The sequence below is a fragment of the Podarcis gaigeae genome (genome assembly GCF_964106915.1).
Source record: "Podarcis gaigeae genome assembly, chromosome: 16".
Taxonomy (NCBI): domain Eukaryota; kingdom Metazoa; phylum Chordata; class Lepidosauria; order Squamata; family Lacertidae; genus Podarcis; species Podarcis gaigeae.
In genome coordinates this window covers 16,654,769-16,672,766 of record NC_139693.1, presented here as the reverse complement: position 1 = coordinate 16,672,766, position 17,998 = coordinate 16,654,769, and the positions used below count along the sequence as shown (strand labels likewise).

At 45.6% G+C, this 17,998-nt stretch overlaps 1 protein-coding gene and 1 long non-coding RNA gene across 2 annotated transcripts in view; one reads left to right on the top strand and one right to left on the bottom strand.

Annotated features, from left to right (window-relative positions):
• Positions 1 to 258: 258 nt before the first annotated feature.
• On the bottom strand, positions 259 to 12,984 carry LOC310833785. The gene is made up of 3 exons (XR_014558931.1): positions 12,675 to 12,984; positions 9,730 to 9,811; positions 259 to 513 (listed from the first exon to the last, which is right to left on the bottom strand). It is a non-coding gene; the product is annotated as an uncharacterized lncRNA (long non-coding RNA).
• Positions 6,199 to 17,998, top strand: part of LOC310833734 (gonadotropin-releasing hormone II receptor-like) — a 61,912-nt gene continuing 50,112 nt past the window's right edge. Inside the window, exon 1 of the mRNA XM_083716507.1 lies at positions 6,199 to 6,229. The gene's annotated coding sequence lies outside the window, so the exon portion shown is untranslated. The remainder of the gene's footprint in view (positions 6,230 to 17,998) is intronic.

Below are 17,998 nucleotides of genomic sequence, written 5' to 3'. Positions count from 1 at the left end.
GCTGATTTCAGCCTGAACTATTTCCTCTCCTTTAAAAAATAAAAATAAATATTTATGCTTTTCAGATTTATACATTTCACTAATTTCACAATCATTTTAACATTTCAAAACTTGACTTCCTTCCCCGTCTTTCTACGGCTCCTTGAATTTATTTTTAATACCTTCTGCATATCCAAATTAACTTAATTTTCTCATTTATTAATCGACTTGAAATATATACTCTTATGGAACTGCAGGTTGTTACAATAATCTTGCCAATGTTCTTATCTGTTTTCAATTTATTTGTAAATATTCAATAAACCATTTCCATTCTTTTATTTTAAAAAAGGAGTTTGTTATCTTGATTTCTTATTCTTCCAGTAAGTTTCGTCATTTCTGCATATTCCATAAGTTTTTGTATCCATTCTTCCTTTGCTGGGACTTCTGCTTCTTTCCATTTTGAGGCGAGTAGCATTCTTGCCACTGTAGTCGCATACCTAAATATATTTCTATAGAATTTAGGTAGTTCTGTCCCTATAATTCCCAAAAGGAAAAGCTTCTTGTATTATTATTTTTTTACCAACGTTATTTTAAACATCCTTTTCAATTCATTATATATCATTTCCCAGTAAGCTTTAACCTCACTACAAGCCATATGATAAAAAGAAAACTATTTCCTTTCCTTAATTCAGGGCTGGGGAACCTGCTGAGATTGCCAAGGGCAAGGGATGAAAGAAGTTATGGTCCAGCAGGATGGCAGACTCTCCTTCATTGGAGGTTTAAAAGCAGAGGTTGGATGACCATATGTCAGGGATTTTTTAGCTGTGATTCCAGCATTGCAAGGGGTTGGACTAGATGACCCGCTGGGGTCCCAACTCTACCCTTCTATGATTCTAAGACCTGGAGGGTAGGGATGTGGGAGAAATCTGATTAAGTTCCAATACAGAGGTGAACGTACCTCTCTTGCACTTTCTGGAACAATACGCAAAACTGAAACACAATCATCTTTCTGAATTTGCACTTCTATTAACTTTGCAATGTGGTTCTTTAGCCATGTATTGGATACAAAAATACATGGGTTGGAGGAACGTCTGCATGTAAATGCACACGCTATGAAAACTGCATACAAAATGGAACTCACTGCTGCAGGAGGCGGTGATGGTCGCCAATGCGGATGGCTTTAAAGAGGATTGGACAAATGTGGGGAGGCTATCGATGGCTACTAGCCAGGATGGTCATGCGTTGTCTCCGTAGTCAGAGGCAGAAATGCTTCCGAATACCAGTCTCTAGAAACTACAGGAGGGAAGAGGGCTCTTGAGCTCAGGGCCAGTTTGTAGGTTTCTCATTAAAAAGGCATCTGGTTAGCACTGCGAGGGCAGGAGGCTAGATTAGATGGCCACTGGCTGAGCCAGCAAAGATGTCCCTACCCCCCTTTATCCTGGTACAATTGGAAAGTATTTAAAAACATTTAAAACATTCATTAAAATTATCTTGAAAACAGAATTATCAAAAAGTATCAAAAATATCAATATCAAAATGTTGGGGTGATATTATAAAATGCATCAATGTAAATAACCAAAAATTAATAAGCATTTCACGTCACAGCGTATTGGGATGGAAAGTTTGTTTCTTTAATATATAAACATGTGATTAAATTAAACCATACTTTATTGTTTTCTTTAAAAACATTTTTTTACTAGAACTTGAAGAGGTTCTCCCCAAAAGCATGTAAAATCACAGTGGCCTCCCTGTCCCCTTAATGTCCGTGTGTGAGCACTTTCATGCATACGCAATAGAGACTGAGATCTCTTTGCCTGCCACCCAGAAATTCCTGGGAAGGGAGCAAAACTCTCCAAAAACAGAAGTCGAGTTGCAGCAACTCCTGCAAACTTTTTCACAAGACTTATATAACAGGTGCAGATAAGGTCAGGGAGAGGTGGCCAGAGAACAGAGATGGCCCTTTGTAAACTAGGACCATAGAGTCAGAGAATTGTGGAACTGGAAGGGACCCCTGGCAGTTATCTGGTTGAACCCTCTGCAATGCAGGAATCTCAACTAAAGCATCCATGACAGATGCCTTAGCCTCTGGAGTCTGCCCCCACAAGCAACCTCTGACACGAAAGGCTTGTTGGTGCCTGTTGCGCTGTCTGCATCAAAATAAGATGTTCCTGTTTTCTTAGCACACCACAAGCTGTTCTCCCTCCCTTCACGTGTTGGTCTCTCGAGTTTGTTCTCACCGTGAACCGACCGACTGGTTGCTCAGTCACATGTTTGTGGTGTTCCCTGTCTCAAACCGCAAGAGGTTTTGTAATCAGGAGAGAACAAAATATTTGCTCGGTTTCTGCAGAAAGCCAAACACAGGAGCTAGCAGTGTTTGGGATTGCTTCCCCTTTCTTGGAAATGCTGCATAGCTAATCTTCATACAGTGGTACCTCGGGCTAAGAACTTAATTCATTCTGGAGGTCCGTTCTGAACCTGAAACTGTTCCTAACCTGAGGTACCACTTCAGCTAATGGGGACTCCCACTGCTGCTGCGCCTCAATTTCTGTTCTCATCCTGAAGCAAAGTTCTTAACCTGAGGTACTATTTCTGGGTTAGCAGAGCCTGTAACCTGAAGGGTCTGTAACCCGAGGTACCACTGTATTCAGCTGGCCAACAGCTGCCTTAAGAAGAGAAAAAGACTAGGAGGGATTGGTGTGGGGGGAGGACTATCCCCTCCAACCATGAGGCAATGCTGTCCAGTTTTGCTCTTCTGCACTCAGTGGTGGTGGCAGAAATTCATGGAGGGTGGCATAGAAGAGGCAAAGTCTATTTCAAAGTGGGCGAGTTGCGTGCCACATAGTGAGCTATCGGAAGGAAAGCAGTATATGGTGACAGGAGTGCAGTGATCGGGAGGGGGCAAGTAGAGGGGCCAGCTCTTTGTTTTTTGTCCCCCCTGCACTCTCCCCCCCAACACCACCTATGCCTGAACATAAGAAGAGCCTGCTGGGTCAGGCAACAGAAACCAGCAAGCAGGATTCACATAGAAGAGAACCTTCTCCTCCTGCAGCTTCCAGCAACTAGCATTCATAAGCATTGCTGCCTCTGACTGTGGAGGCAGAGTATAGCCATCGTGACTAGTAGCCACCAATAGCTGTGGTCTAAATTGCTGAGCCTCTTGGGCTTTCTGGTCGGAAGGTTGGCGGTTCGAATACCCGTGACAGGGTGAGCTCCTGGTGCTCCGCCCCAGCTCCTGCCAACCTAGCAGTTCGAAAGCACACCAGGGCAAGTAGATAAATAGGTACTGCTGCAGCGGGAAGGCAAACGGCATTTCTGTGCGCTCTGGTTTTTGTCACGGTGTCCGGTTGTGCCAGAAGCGGTTTAGTCCTGCTGGCCACATGACCCAGAAAGCTGTCTGTGGACAAATGTTGGCTCCCTCAGCCTGAAAGCAAAACAAGCATCGCAACCCCAATAGTTGCTTTTGTCTGGACTTAACCATCCAGGGGTCCTTAACATTTTACCTTACCATGAATTTATCCAATCCTCTTTTAAAGCCATCCAGGTTGGTAGTTATCACTGCCTCCTGTGGGAGGGAGTTCTGTAGTTTATGTATTGTGTGAAAGACTTGAATCCTTCCAACTATTGGCTTCATTGGATGCCCACGAGTTCTAGCACTATGAGAGAGGGAGGAAAACTTTGCTATATCCACCTTCTCTATGCCATGCATAATTTTATAAACTTCCATCATGTCACCTCTTACTCTTATCAGGCGAGGGCCTAGATCATACAGGGATTGCTGACCCCTGGATGGCCGCACACACACCCCGGCCCCAACCATGAAGCCTGCTTCTGTCTCATCCAGAGGAGATTTGACTCTTCTAAAAGCTGATCTGGCTTTCTACTCATTGGGGAATTGAGGAGAGAGATTCAGGCCACTTCCAAACTGGCATTATGTTGTGGGTATCATTAAATTGTATAGCAGCAGATTCAGCTTGTGCAATTAAAATGGGTTTGGAGCCCTTGCTCACCAAACCTATTTCCTTCCCACCCACCTACCCTGGACTTTGAAAACCAGAATATTTTTGCAGTAAAAAAAAGTGATGGGGAAAAGTGACTAGAGAGTGTGGGATAATGGCAGTGCTGAGAAACGCCATACAATTTTGCTGCAAACGCAGGGTACCCTTCTATCCCAGCTTGATCACCAAGATCGTGTGCAGGAGAGCTGTTGGTTGTTGCTCCCTGAGTTGGCAAGGCTCATCTGACATCAACAAGCCTTTAGTTATCATATTTATATTTTATATTAGTTTGTTGTTCTTTTCCCCCTGCCCCTCACTTTTCCTTCTTTTTTTCTGTATCACTTTATTTGTTTTAATTGAAATTACTTTAATAATAATAATAATAATAATAAAAGCCTTTAGTGTCATGTGCCCAGTCCTGTAGAATATTCTGCCAGTAGAGATTCAGCAGGTACCTTCTGTGTAGGGCTGCCATATGTCCAGATTTTCCTGGACATTACTGGGATTTCAAAGGAAGAATTGATGTCTGGGGGTGCTTTCTGATTTTTTTTTTTTTTAATATGGCAACCCTACTTCTGTGCCATCTTTTAGACATCTCCTGCAAGCTTTCCTATACTGTCAGGCTTCTGCAGGCAATTAACAATATACCTTTCCACAATAGGTTAGCCGATTTCAGCATTTTTATATGCTTTTTATCACAAGGTTTTACACAGGATTGTTGTATGCCACTCTGGTATTTATTTTTTCCTTTTTTAAATGAATAGTGGTATATAAACACAGGCTGCAGGCTGTTGCTTTTGCGTTCCATAGAATTTGGGTGACCTTGATGCAGGATTTTGCTCTGTTATCTCAGACAGGCCTGATCAAGCTGCATGCTTAATCTATTGCTCACCCTGATATTTTATAGCTTCTTTGTCTGTTTTGGCACCATCAGCTGCGCCTGGCGGTTAACGTGTTGCAAGAGGACAAGGGAATGCCCCAAAGGAGATTATAAAAACTGGAGATAAAAAGAAGGGGAAACAGATTGGGGGGTGGGGGCAGAGCAGAAGTGGTGGGGGGCGGCATGGAATCTGCAATTATTTTTCTTAGCATTAGTTACAGTGGGTTAAGGGAGCTAACCTTTTATGAACAGTGTGTGCACATGTGCGCATGCGCAACATGTTGTGCAACATGTTGATCGAGCATTCATTCTGATCTATCATCTATCTATCAATCATCTATCTACCTTTCTATCTATCATCTATCTATCTATATCATCTATCTATCTATCTATCTATCTATCTATCTATCTATCTATCTATCATCTATCATCATCTATCTATCATCTATCTCTCAGAACGAATGTTCATCCTCTGCACTAACTTAATGCAAAACTGTACAGAGCGAAGCTTGATAAAAGGGTTTGTAGGGAACAGCCTACAGATGGCTGCCTGTCTTTAGGTCCAGGATAGCAAATGCTCCCTCTCTCCCTCTGTAATTGTACATCAATGGGACGAAGAGCCTGGTGTTTTGCCTAGTGAAAGCAAACAGCCGGGCAGTTCTGAGAAGTACTGAGAGCACGGTACAGTTATGTAACCTTATGGAAACAATGCAGCCTCGGAGGAATAAACTGCTCCTGGAATACGATGTGCAGGAAACATTGCTGCCTCTGTGCCCCACCTCGAAGGGCGGGTCCGTGCGTGCGTGCTCTTTCTAGAATGCACGCGGCAATCTGAGCATGGTTGGGATTGTCATAGAAAATATAGGGGGGTTGGCTTTTGCTGCCCAACTCCCTTACGGACTGAGTCCCCTAAGTCCATGATAGGTCAGAGATGAATGGATGGAGGCAAGATCCATAGAAAGCAAGGCAGATCTTTATTTTTTTTTTCTGTTGCAGCAGAATTGCCTCCCCTCCCTGCAAGGAGGTAGGAGAGGCCCCGAACAATGATGCATCAAGCCTCTGCAAATACTTTACCCCAAGACCACCTCCCAAAACATCACAGGAGGAGGCAGTCTCCAGCAGAAATTTGAGAGTGTTGCTTCCTTCCTGTCTGCCAGGGTCCCTGATAATGCCTTACTTGATTGCATTTTCTGGGTAGCCTGGCCATTCCTTTGAGATGATAAATACTTCAGTTCCTGAATCTCTTACACATATTGATAGTTTGCTTAGCAGATAACTTGCCAGACTGTACTTGCAGGGAGGTGTAAGCTGCTACAATCAAAGACAAATGGAAAGCTTTCCCCATTTCCTTCCTCCTTGCAGAGAAATATTTGAGGTCAATTTGGGAGAGTCAAAATGGCTTTAGGGTTGCTCTTCCTGTACTATTTCAGACACGTGGTTTCTATACTTATGTATGTGTTTGCCTTGTAGATTTATGAACATTTATTCTACATTTGAGACCTTAGAATTCTTATAACAGGATTGCTTTGTGTTGTTGCTGTTTTGCTCCATCTGAATTGCTTACTGTCTGGGTAACACGTATGACCGTCCCAGGACCGTACAGCATCTGGGCTATGTGCTTGCAAAACGTTGGCCTCTTTGCTCCGGTGCCTTTCAAGAATCTTCTGGAGCATGTGGGACATGCATCCCTGTGGCTTTTGGCTTCAAGCAGGCAAACGAAGGGGACCTGGGCCAATAGCTGCTGGGAAAACACACACAAATGTATGGTCCCAGAAGATGAAATGGGAAGGAAACAGAGCGTTGCAAAGATTTGCACTGGCCAGCTTTTCCAAAGAATTCAAGGTGCTGGGTGTCTATTGTAGGCTTAAAATATCTCCTGTTTATAGCTGCAGGAGTCAGTGGTGTAGCTCTGGGGTGGGAGGGGTGGGACTGGAAAGGGGTCCCTTTTAAATGGACCATTAAGGGGCAGTGATGGCTGCCAACCTGCAGGACAGCTTAGAGCCTGTCGGATAGCTCAGTCGGTGGAGCAGAAGACGCTTAATCTCAGGGTTGCGGGTTTGAGCCCCACGATGGGCAAAAAGATTGCTGCATTGCAGGGGGTTGGGCTAGATGATCCTTGGGATCCCTTCCAATTCTGCAATTCCACGATTCTGTGTCTGAGCCTGACTCCAAAGCAGATGCAGTATTAGTTAGAACAGGTGTTTTATTTTATAATGCCCTTTGTCACGCTCCTGGGCAGTTTACTGGAAAGTTATCAAAAAGAATATAACTGTGTCATAAACTAGAAGGCCTCAGGATGATCAGGAACGCAGGATGAAGGGATCTGCAAGATTAGATCTAAGTAGTCTGGGAAAGTAATAAAAGGCCTTTGGCCAGTGTGTGGAAAACACAAATTAGCTGGATTCAGACTTCCATTCGGTGAGCTTATAGAGCAAACCTACAGAGTTTTCTGTTCGGTTCAGTGGGTCTTGTTGCCATGTAATGGTGGACAGGATCCCAACCCCAGTTCCCATCAAAATTAATGGCTCTGTTTCCCAACTCACTTAGGTTGCAATCATAACTCCACTTACCTGGGAGTAAGCCCCACTTAATTCATTGGAACTGGCTTCTGAGTAGATGAGGTTAGCCTTGTGTGGTTAGTCTGGATAAAGAAACTGATCCATAGTAAACTGACCACTACAGTTTCCTTTGAAAACGAGCTTAATGTTTACTAGAACAGCTTTTCTTTTTTCATTATTCTGAATTCCATTTTATATCCCATCTCTCCCCTCATTTTATTCTCACAACAATCTTTCGAGGTAAGCTAGGCTGAGCGAGGGGTGACGAGTCCAACACCAGCCAGTGAGCTGCATGGCTGAGCAGGGATTCGAACCCAGAGCTTCCCAAACCTAGTCCATGCCAGCTCTAGCATAGACAGCTCTAGCATGGACCTCCTAGAACATACAGCAAAATGGTAGCAACTGAAAACGTTTCGGGCGCCAGCGGTGGTGTAGTGGTTAGATTGTCAGACTAGGGCGTGGGAGACCAGGGTTCAAATCTCTATCCTTAGCCTAACCTACCTTACAAGGTTGTTGTGTGAGGATAAGGCTACTTGCCACAATGGCTGTGCTCTACCTCTGCGGTTGGAGGCACTAATGCTTCTGAACACCAGTTGCTGGAAACCGCAGGAGGGTTTCCAGTCTTGTGTTCGACTCCTGCTCATGAGTTTCCCACTGGGACATCTGGAAAGGAGATGCTGGACTAGATGGGCCATTGGTCTGATCCAGCAGGCTCTTCTTTAGTTCAAATGTGGGCGAGCATCACAGGAGGTGGCTCAGTTTGCAAAGCACACCTAGTCAAGGCTCAAGAGGCAAGAACACATCACCTGCCTGGGCGCTTGACAGCTGGTTTTGCAGCTCTGACTGGGCTGCTAAAACCGGAGGTTTCTGACGTCCCCGGCACTGTCTTTGGTTTTGGAGGTGGGCGGGGGGAGGGGGCGGGTTCATTGGCGTTTTCACAAGTCTGCTGATGCTTTAAGTCAGCCCATTTGGCTTCCCCCACACAGCAACTTCCTCTAGAGAGAGCTAAATCAAGGTTCTCTGCTCCATCCGGAACAAGCTGTTCCTTTTTGCGCTTCCTGCCTCCGGAAACTATTCTGCAGAATTTGGGGTGGCAGCAGAACAGGCCCCAGACCTAAAAAAAGTGTGGCAGAGGTAGCTCTACAGAGGAGAGATGCACAAGAGGTCGAACAACCGCTTTCATGGGGCTGGTTTAGCTTTGACTTGGGAAGAGTGTAAGCTTTCAGGTCTCACAGAAATCAATGCTGGACCAAAGGGTTTGGTGACGCTCAGCAGCTTGCACACTTCTCTGCTGACCTAATAGAAATTTTGTTACGATTTCACCCCTTCTTCCCTTTGCTTCTTGCTTCCTCTCCATTCCTCCTTGTATTCATCATACACAAATCATCTTTTCAAATGCCGCTGCCTCTGACTCCAAGCTTTCAGTCGTGCTACTCTTTATGTGTCGGCATAAAAACAGGGGTTATATGAGATCTAAACAGGACGCTTACCAGTAATCTGGCTGATGCTTTGAACCAATTGAAGTTTCTGAGTCGTCTTCAAGGGCAGCCCCACATAGAGTGTGTTGCAATAATCCAATTTGGAAGTTACCAGAGTTAAGAGTGGAAAGATTTGACAGGGAGAGAAACTGAAATCATCTTTCACCCATCTCTACCACTAAGGCAGCTCCTAAGATTCTCCTACTCGGCCTTCCTAAGAAAAGTTACTTAGGAAATTTCCATTCCCAATACTGTATGGTGTTCTCTTATCAAGATAGCTGCTGCCCTAGCAGAGCCCTTCAATTATTAAGATCATTTCCATATCAAAGTCTCTCACCTCAGTTTATTCTCACAAAAACCATGTATGTTGGTGAGTTAGGTTGCTGAGAGAAAAGCACTCTGTGTAAGCTAGGAATGTCCAAAGTCCGTTTTAGGGGTCTAATGCGGCCCCAGCCAGTCGATTTAATATGTCCTGAGGTAAAATCCTAAAAAAAGCTCAGCAACTCACACATGTTCACTTCATCAAATCTGGCCCTCTTTGAAAAAAGTTTGGGCACCCCTGGTGTAAGCTCACCTTGTTCCTTCATACATGTCCAGGACTGGGTTGCCTCCCTAACATTCAAAGCAGGTTTTTCAGATGTGCTTTTCACAACCAGCCTCTGGGGCCTGATCCTGCCAGACCTTGATTTGCACCACGTGTAAAAGATGACTTTGTCAGTTTCTGAACACTTCCCACCATGCTTCAGGGCAGCATCCAACACATGCCAGAGGGCAGCAGGACATGTGGAAATGCCACATCCTGCCAACAGCCTGCTGAGGGAGAACCACAACAATTTTACCTGTTGGAATCAGAGGATAACCCGAGGAATTTGCTCCTGGGCAAGCAAACTTCACATTCTCTTGGGCACACGTGGGTCACTCCTGGGCACAGAAGGCGGAGGCAGCAATTAGAATTAGGGCGATGCACACTGGGATTGACAAGGCAGACAGCATCCCTGGAATGGCACAGAGGATGTGAGGAAGCCACAAAAGGATGATCTTCACGCCTGCCCCATCCAGGTGAAAGCAATACCTGGGTCTTGGAAGGCTATTCTCCTTGCTGCGGGAAGCCCACAAGCAGGCCAAAAAGAATACAGGCGTCTCATGTTGCTCACCTCCCAGCAACTGTTAGTCACAGGTACATTGCCTCTAAATGTGGAGGGTCTGTTAAGCTACCATGGCTGTTGCTGGACCATGAATTTGGATTACTGCTTTCCCCAGCAGGGCTCCTGGGACCTCATGAGGACAGGCAGAAATTCAACAGGCATAGTTTTCCCTGGCATGGGGGTACAGTGATGGTGAACAAGCTTCACCCGTTGAATTTGGGCCTGATTCACTAATGCAAGCGGTATAGGAGCTCTGCAAGGGAAAGATTTGGACTCCCATCTGCCCCAGCCTGATGGGAGTTGGAGTCCAAAACATCTGGACAGCAACTGGCTGGCGAAGGCAGCTTCAAGTGCTGTTACATTTCTCGTTTATGCCTATTTTCTTAGCAGATGCCCTCTATTTTCTGCCCCCTATTTTCTGGTGCTGGATCGTTGTAGATTGGCAGCCCCATTTGTACTTTTTAATGTCTCTAGAGCTGCCGGACTCCAGCTCCCATTTTCCCTCCCCATTGGCCAAGTGGGAGGGAAAAAGTTTTCACTGAGTGGGTCGGGCCCCCTTAAAGTTCCATGGTGGCCGTGTGCACACACTGACGGGTGTACTTGTGTCACATGTGCAAGCCACGGGGTGTCTGCCCAACACAACACACCTGCATATCCTGCAGTCCCATGATCATAATAAGATAAAGGTAAAGGGACCCCTGACCATCAGGTCCAGTCATGGCCGACTCTGGGGTTGCGGCGCTCATCTCGCTTTATTGGCCGAGGGAGCCGATGTACAGCTTCTGGGTCATGTGATCAGCATGACTAAGCCGCTTCTGGCGAACCAGAGCAGCGCACGGAAACGCCGTTTACCTTCCCACCGGAGTGGTACCTATTTATCTACTTGAACTTTGACATGCTTTCGAACTACTAGGTGGGCAGGAGCAGGGACCGAGCAACGGGAGCTCATCCCGTCGCGGGGATATGAACCGCTGACCTTCTGATCGGCAAGCCCTAGGCTCTGTGGTTTAACCCACAGCACCACCCACGTCCCATGATCATAGTTAGGTAGAATAAAAACGTATTAATTTATATTTAATTTTCACTTTCTTCTGTGTATATTGTAATGTTCTCTTGCTGCTATGGCCATTGGCTGAGGCAAATAAAGTTTCGATTCTATTCTAAAACGTATTAAACAATTCTCTCTCTCTCTGAAACAAACAAACAAAAACCCTATAATTGCCTGTGTGGATGAGTCAATGCTGCTGAAAGATTTGGAATGGTTACAATTTTAGAAGCATCCATTTAAGGGGAAAATTTTGGTATCCGAAGTTTCCTGCGTCTTGCCGAGGCCTTAGCTTGTGACTCCCCCCCCTCCCCGGCCCTCCTTTACCCCCTGGCCCTCTGCCTCTCTGTCCATTAGATAAACTTCCTGCCATTTTGGATTTGAGTCGAAAACAGGAAATGGTGCAGAGTGGGGCAGCCTTTCCACAGAGAAGAAGGAAGGGTTTTAATCCCAGACAGTTTCCATGTTCTATTCGAGGGCTTAAGCCTTTGAGAATACTTGGAAAAAGCAGATATAACATTAGAGGACACAGGCTTATTTAAGACTATATAGAACACCTATTATCAGTAATGATGGCATCTACAGGTGGATAATACTTTTATTTTTCCTAAATCTTTACTATTTGTAAAGGGAATATTTGTATGAGTTAGTACTTTATCAGACCCTCCAAGTATCCCTATTTTCCAGGGATAGTCCCGGATTTACAGAAGCCGCCCCGGTTTCTGATTTGATTCCAGAATGTCCTTCTTTTCCTTGGGATTTCCCTATTTTCATTGGAGAAATGTTGGAGAGTATGCCTGATTATCACTTTGGAGCCAAGCTGTATCTTTGTACTTTCGTCCTTCCAGGCTGTGACACTTTATCTTTGATTTTTCCATTTTCTTTCTTCTCGCTGTGCTTTGTTAATACAGCCATACAGTACCTTGGAAACTGAACAGAATCCATTCCGGAAGTCCATTCAACTTCCAAAACGTTCAGAAACCAAAGAGAGGCTTCTGATTGGCTGCAGGAAGCTCTTGCAGCCAATCAGAAGCCATGGAAGCCCTGTCACATGTTCGGCTTCCAAAAAAATGTTCGAAAACCGGAACACTCACTTCCGGGTTTCGATCGTTTGGGAGCTGAAATGTACAAGGACCAAGGCGTTCGACAACCAAGGTACGACTGTATATCAATAATGATATTGATAGCAGAATAGCTAAGGCAGTTCTAGGCTGCATCAACAGAAGTACATTATCCAGATCAAGGGAAACCATAGTACAGGTACCAGTCTGTTCTACCTTGGTCAGACCCCACCAGGAGTCCTGTATCCAGTTCTGGGCGCCACAGTTTAGGAAGGTTCTTGACAAGATGGAAGGTGTGCAGAGAAGGGTGACAAAAACGATCAAGGGTCTGGAAACCAAGCCTTGTGAGGAACAGTTGAGGGCAATGGGGATGTTTAGCCTGGAGAAGAGAAGACTGAGAGGGGATACGACAGCCACCTTTGAATACAGGTGGAGCATTGCAAGCCCATTCTGCCTGCCCCATTTTCTGGCCACTTCCGGGATGTGGCAATGCACACAGCCACACACATATTGAATGCACGTAAAAATGTTACCTGTAGCTGAAGAACCATCACATGGAAGATGGAACCAGCTTGTTTTCTGCTGCTCCAGAGTAGGACACGAACGGATGGATTCAAAGGATAAAAAAGGAGATTCCAACTAGACCTTAGGAAGAACTTTCTGAAGGTAAGAGCTGTTTGACAGGGGAACAGACCGCCTCAGAAAATGGTGGGCTCTCCTTCACTGGGCGTTTCTAAGCATAGGTTGGATGGTCATCTCTGAGGGATTATTTAGTAGCAATTCAGGTGACCTTTGGGGTAACTTCCATCACAACAATTCTATGTTTCGATTAAAATACTTTAAGGGGGGGCGGGGGCTACAATGGGGACAAGAAAACCAGTTTTGTGTCAGATTAAGTATCGTCTGCAAAGCTTAACTCTGGACTACTTGTGAAAAATAGGCTCAGCTCAGTTTGGGGGAGACAGGAGACGCAGAGCTGTGAAGGGAATCCTTCGCAGCGCTTTAAACTGCTGGGTGTGGGGAGATAAGCACATCTGTGATCAAGTTGGAGCCTCTGGCAGGCCATGTGCAGTGTGCAGATAAGGGCCTTGGGATCGTGTTCCTGCTCTCGATCCCTCCCCTCGTTCCTATCACGGGTGTGTCCCAGGGCTGGCCAGGACTTTCTGCACGTAGGCCTGGCTGAAGAGGAAAACAAGGGCGAAGGAATCACGCGGTAGTGGGTGGGGACGGGATCCGTAACCAGCCTTTGTGCAGCAGGTGCGTTTCATCCAAACCCTTCTCTGGTTTGTCAACCAGAGTGGCAGGCGAAAGTGATGGTGGCAAAGAAAAAAACAGATTCCATGCAAAACCCTGCTCCCAATCCGTCAAACTGCACCAAATGAAAGGAGATTTCTGCCGCAGTCAACTAAGCTATTGCATTATTTGGCGTGGTGGATTTGCATCTATTCCGCAATTAGCTGGTTCAGCAATGCTCTTCAGTGCTGCTTTATTGTTCCCAGCCTGCAAGGCTGAGTTCCCACACTCCTGATTTTAGAAACAATTCATGGTGTGTACGTTACAATGGTACCTCAGGTTACAGACGCTTCAGGTTACAGACTCCGTTAACCCAGAAATAGTACCTCGGGTTAGGAACTTTGCTTCAGGATGAGAACAAAAATCGCGCAGCAGCGGTGTGGTGGCAGCAGGAGGCCCCCATTAGCTAAAGTGGTACCTCAGGTTAAGAACAGTTTCAGGTTAAGAATGCAGCTCCAGAACGAATTAAGTTCTTAACCTGAGGTACCACTGTACTTTGGACCTGAATCTGGTCTATATATGAAGCTTGTCCCTGAAACTCTTTGTCGTGGGTCTGAAATTCAGAGAGAGAGAAAGGTTTGGAGGCTGAGGGTCAAGTTTACACATGACTCTGCATGCTACAGAAATAAAATGGCGCTGGGATGCGATACGCAGCAAAGGCAATCTTTGCATGCCCAGAGGTACTCTGTGTCGTCACTGCATCCTTGAGGCACGGCCAAGTCTTGGCACAGGAATTAAGTAGCAGCTTCTGTCCAAATCAAGTCCTGCCTGCATTTGACCATGAGCGTAAACTCGTCTCTCCCTGCGTAAGTGGTCTGTGGACAGGAATGCCCGGCCTCCAGGTATTCTTGGAAAGTGTTTGCTCTTCTTCAGCTGCCACCAAAGGAAAATTCCATTCCACTGGAAACAGCCCTCGACTGTCGCTCCCCAGCCCTCGACACACCCACCTTGACCTTCCCTGAAACCCCCTGCCTTACGATGTCCCCAAGGAGGACTCTGACCCCAGCAGGAAAGCTTTTCTCACTTTTTTGGTAAAGGGTCCCCCCCCCCCTTTTATAATGTATATAAACCAGAGAGGACCGTTAAAACAACAGATGAAAATTAAGAGAGGAAAACCAAAACTATAACATAGACAAATAGAATGAGTGCAGTTGCACATGGGTTAAAATAACCAAGTCCAAACGAAAAATATCAGCATTATCTGATTTTCAACTGTAGTTGTAGATTTGCCAGACTTGTGATGAGAGTTGCCTTGAAAAGGATGGTTCCATTGCACATGTAATAAAGGAACGACAAATCGTACCAAAAATGCCTGGAGGTTCTGGTCGAAATCTAAAATTTTGCGTAATTTTCTCCATTGTAGCTATATTTCGGAGGTACCAAGCATTCAGTGTAAGATGCTGGGCTGTTTTCCATGGAGCCACAATTACTATTTGAGTTGCTACGGTCAGATATATGACCAGTTCTTTTGACAATGCATCTACATTGGTGCCATCAAAAAATATTCAGCAACCTTAATTTTGGACAGCAAACAATAGTTCCTTTAGTCCTATTTCTGTCAAAATTAAATCATCAAAATCTTGCACCAACTTACATTCCCACCATAAATGATAATAGGTTGGCAGAGCAGGAGACACTTAATCTCAGGGATGTGGGTTTGAGCCCCACGTTGCACAAAAGATTCCTGCATTGCAGGGGGTTGGACTAGATGACTCTCGTGGTCCCTTCCAACTCTACAGTTCTATGATTCCATGTACCAAGTGTATTGCAACACAACTGCCTCAATCCTGCTCACATCCCTTCTGCCGTGTGATGTCCCCAAAGAGGAATCTGGCCACAGCCTGACACCCAGAGCCCCCAACAGCAATATGTCCTTTCCAGTTTCCATGAAATACAAAACAGCAGCATTGGGGAGAAGAAATTGTGGGAGGCAGGGGGAGGGAAAACTAAACACAGTGTGGTACAATGGTTAGAGCGTGAGCCTAGGAATGAAAGAAACCCAGGTCTAAATCCCTATTCACTGAGTAACATTGGATGAGCGTGTCTCTCTCTCTCTCTCTCTCTCTCTCTCTCTCTCTCTCACACACACACACACACACACACACAGAGCCTGGCTCACCTCACCGGGTTGTTCTGAGGAACAAATGCACAATTTATTTATTTTATTTTCCTTTGCTGCTAAATATGGAGAGGCAACAGCAGCGTGAGGCGCAGATGCCTCAACTTCGGAACATTTTCATTCAACCATCTCTCCAACTCTGGAGATTTCAGCAGGTGTTGCCCACCATAAGGGCTAGGAGCTTGGATTTCTATCAAACATGGAAGATTGTCACGAGAATTTCCTGCCCCAGTGCTCTAGTTACAGATAGGTAGCCGTGCTGGTCTGCCGTAGTCGAAACAAAATTTAAAAATTCCTTCCAGTAGCACCTTAGAGACCAACTAAGTTATTGGTATGAGCTTTTGTGTGCATGCACATGAAAGGTCACTCAGTGAATAGGGGTTTAGACGTGGGTTTGTTTCCTTCCTAGGCTCACGCTCTAACCATTGTATCTGAAGAAGTGTGCATGCACACGAAAGCTCATGCCAATAACTAACTTAGTTGGTCTCTAAGGTGCTACTGGAAGGATTTTTTTAAAATTTTGTTTCTGCCCCAATGCCACATTCTGGGCCCCTTCAGAACTGTGGTGCACACACAAATTGGGGGGAAGGGTTGTATATCAGCAGTTCAGCTTTGCATCTCCAGGTAGGAATGTTGAAACCCTGGAGAGATGCTGCCAGTCAGTGCAGGAAACACACTGAGCAACGGTTTGACTTCATTGTAAGTTTGGCCCTTTCACTCAAACCGACGGTGGTGCGTATTGCTTTGCTATTGACACACAAAGTGGGAAGCAGGAAGAAGCAGCCCCCTAAGTGCGTGCAGTCAGAAATCTACCCCGGCCACCTCCCCTAGAGCGCAGGAACATGAAATCCTCGAAATGCGTCAGCAGAGGGGTCAGCCAAGTAGGGCTGGCGTTGTCTGGAGGCCTTTGTCAGAAGCAGAGACCAGATGCCAAGGATGGCAGCTTGTTGACTGTACAGAGTTACAAACTCTGTCCTTCTTTTCACGCTAGACCTTCCCCATCACTCTGTCCTCTCGTCCGTCATGCCTCTGGTTCATTCTCAGCTGCCGGAATAAAGTCCAGAGCACACGAAGAGCCCTGCTGGATCAAAGTTGACAGTCATTCCTGGATCAGTCCCCAACTTCTCCAAACGCTTCTCGTCACTTTCAAGCTTGTGAATTTCACTTTAAAACACACAAAAGACAACATGGGACATCTTTTACAACAAGCAATCCAAATTTTGCATTGAGTGGTGGGGCTGGGGCCTAATTCGGTAACCAAGGGACAATTTCTCACATTTTTCCCATCCCGTACCCTGCAATTCTACAGGGGGAAAAAATAAAGCAAGAATTCAGCAGTGTGGTGTAGTGGTTAGAGTGCTGGACTGGGACCTAGGAGACCAGGGTTCAGATCCTGACTTTGCCATGAAGCTCACTGGTTGAGCTTGGGCCGGTCACTGTCTCCTCTGCCTAACCTACCTCACAGGGTTGTTGTGGGGGTTAAATGAGCTCCTTGGAGGGGAAAGGTAGGATATAAATGCAATAATTAATATTTATTATTATTATTATTAAAATTTGTATACCGCCCGCTACCCGTAGATTTTAGGGCAGTTCACAGCATAAAATTACAATATAAAAACACAAAGTATATAATACATAATAAAAATAAGAACAGAAACAAACAAATAATCCCCCCTTTCCACAACACATTTAAAAGAGCATTAGATGTCAATCAGCCAAAGGCCTGGTTAAAGAGAACGTTTTCGCCTGGTGCCTAAAGGTGTATAATGAAGGCACCAGCCAAACCTCTCTGGGGAGAGCATTCCAAAAATGGGGAGCCATTGCAGAAAAGGCTTGTTCTCATGTTGATACCCTCTGGACATCTTGTGGAGGAGGCACACAAAGATGGGCCTCAAAGGATGAACTGAGGGACTCTGCCCAATTTCTCATACATTTTCAACCCATACGCCATAATTTTTTCTGCAGAATTCACCAAGCTTCAAATACAGCTGTACCTCGGAAGCCGAATGCCTTGCAAATTGAACGTTTTGGCTCCCAAATGCTGCAAACCTGGAAGTGAGTGATCCTGTTTGCGAACGTTCTTTGGAACCCGAACGTCCGACGCGGCTTCCAATTGGCTGCAGGAGCTTGGCTTCCGAATGCTTTGGAAGTCGAATGGACTTCCGGAACAGATTCCACTCGACTTCCGAGGTACAACTGTAGTTGCTTTGAGTCAGGCAGCCAAAGGTCTGAGTAGGACTGAAGCTCCCCCTCTCTGAGCACAATCAGCAACCATTCTTTCATCACCCATTGCCCTTTCACTGACCTGTGCTCTTTCAAACGCACTTTCACTAGAAATTTGGGGGTTGGTTTAATGGAGCAGGGGATTGGAAGATCTTCTGGATTTCCATGGATTCAGAGTGCACAGCCCTTTTGCCCTGTTCTTCCCGTTCTTCTTCCTTGCCT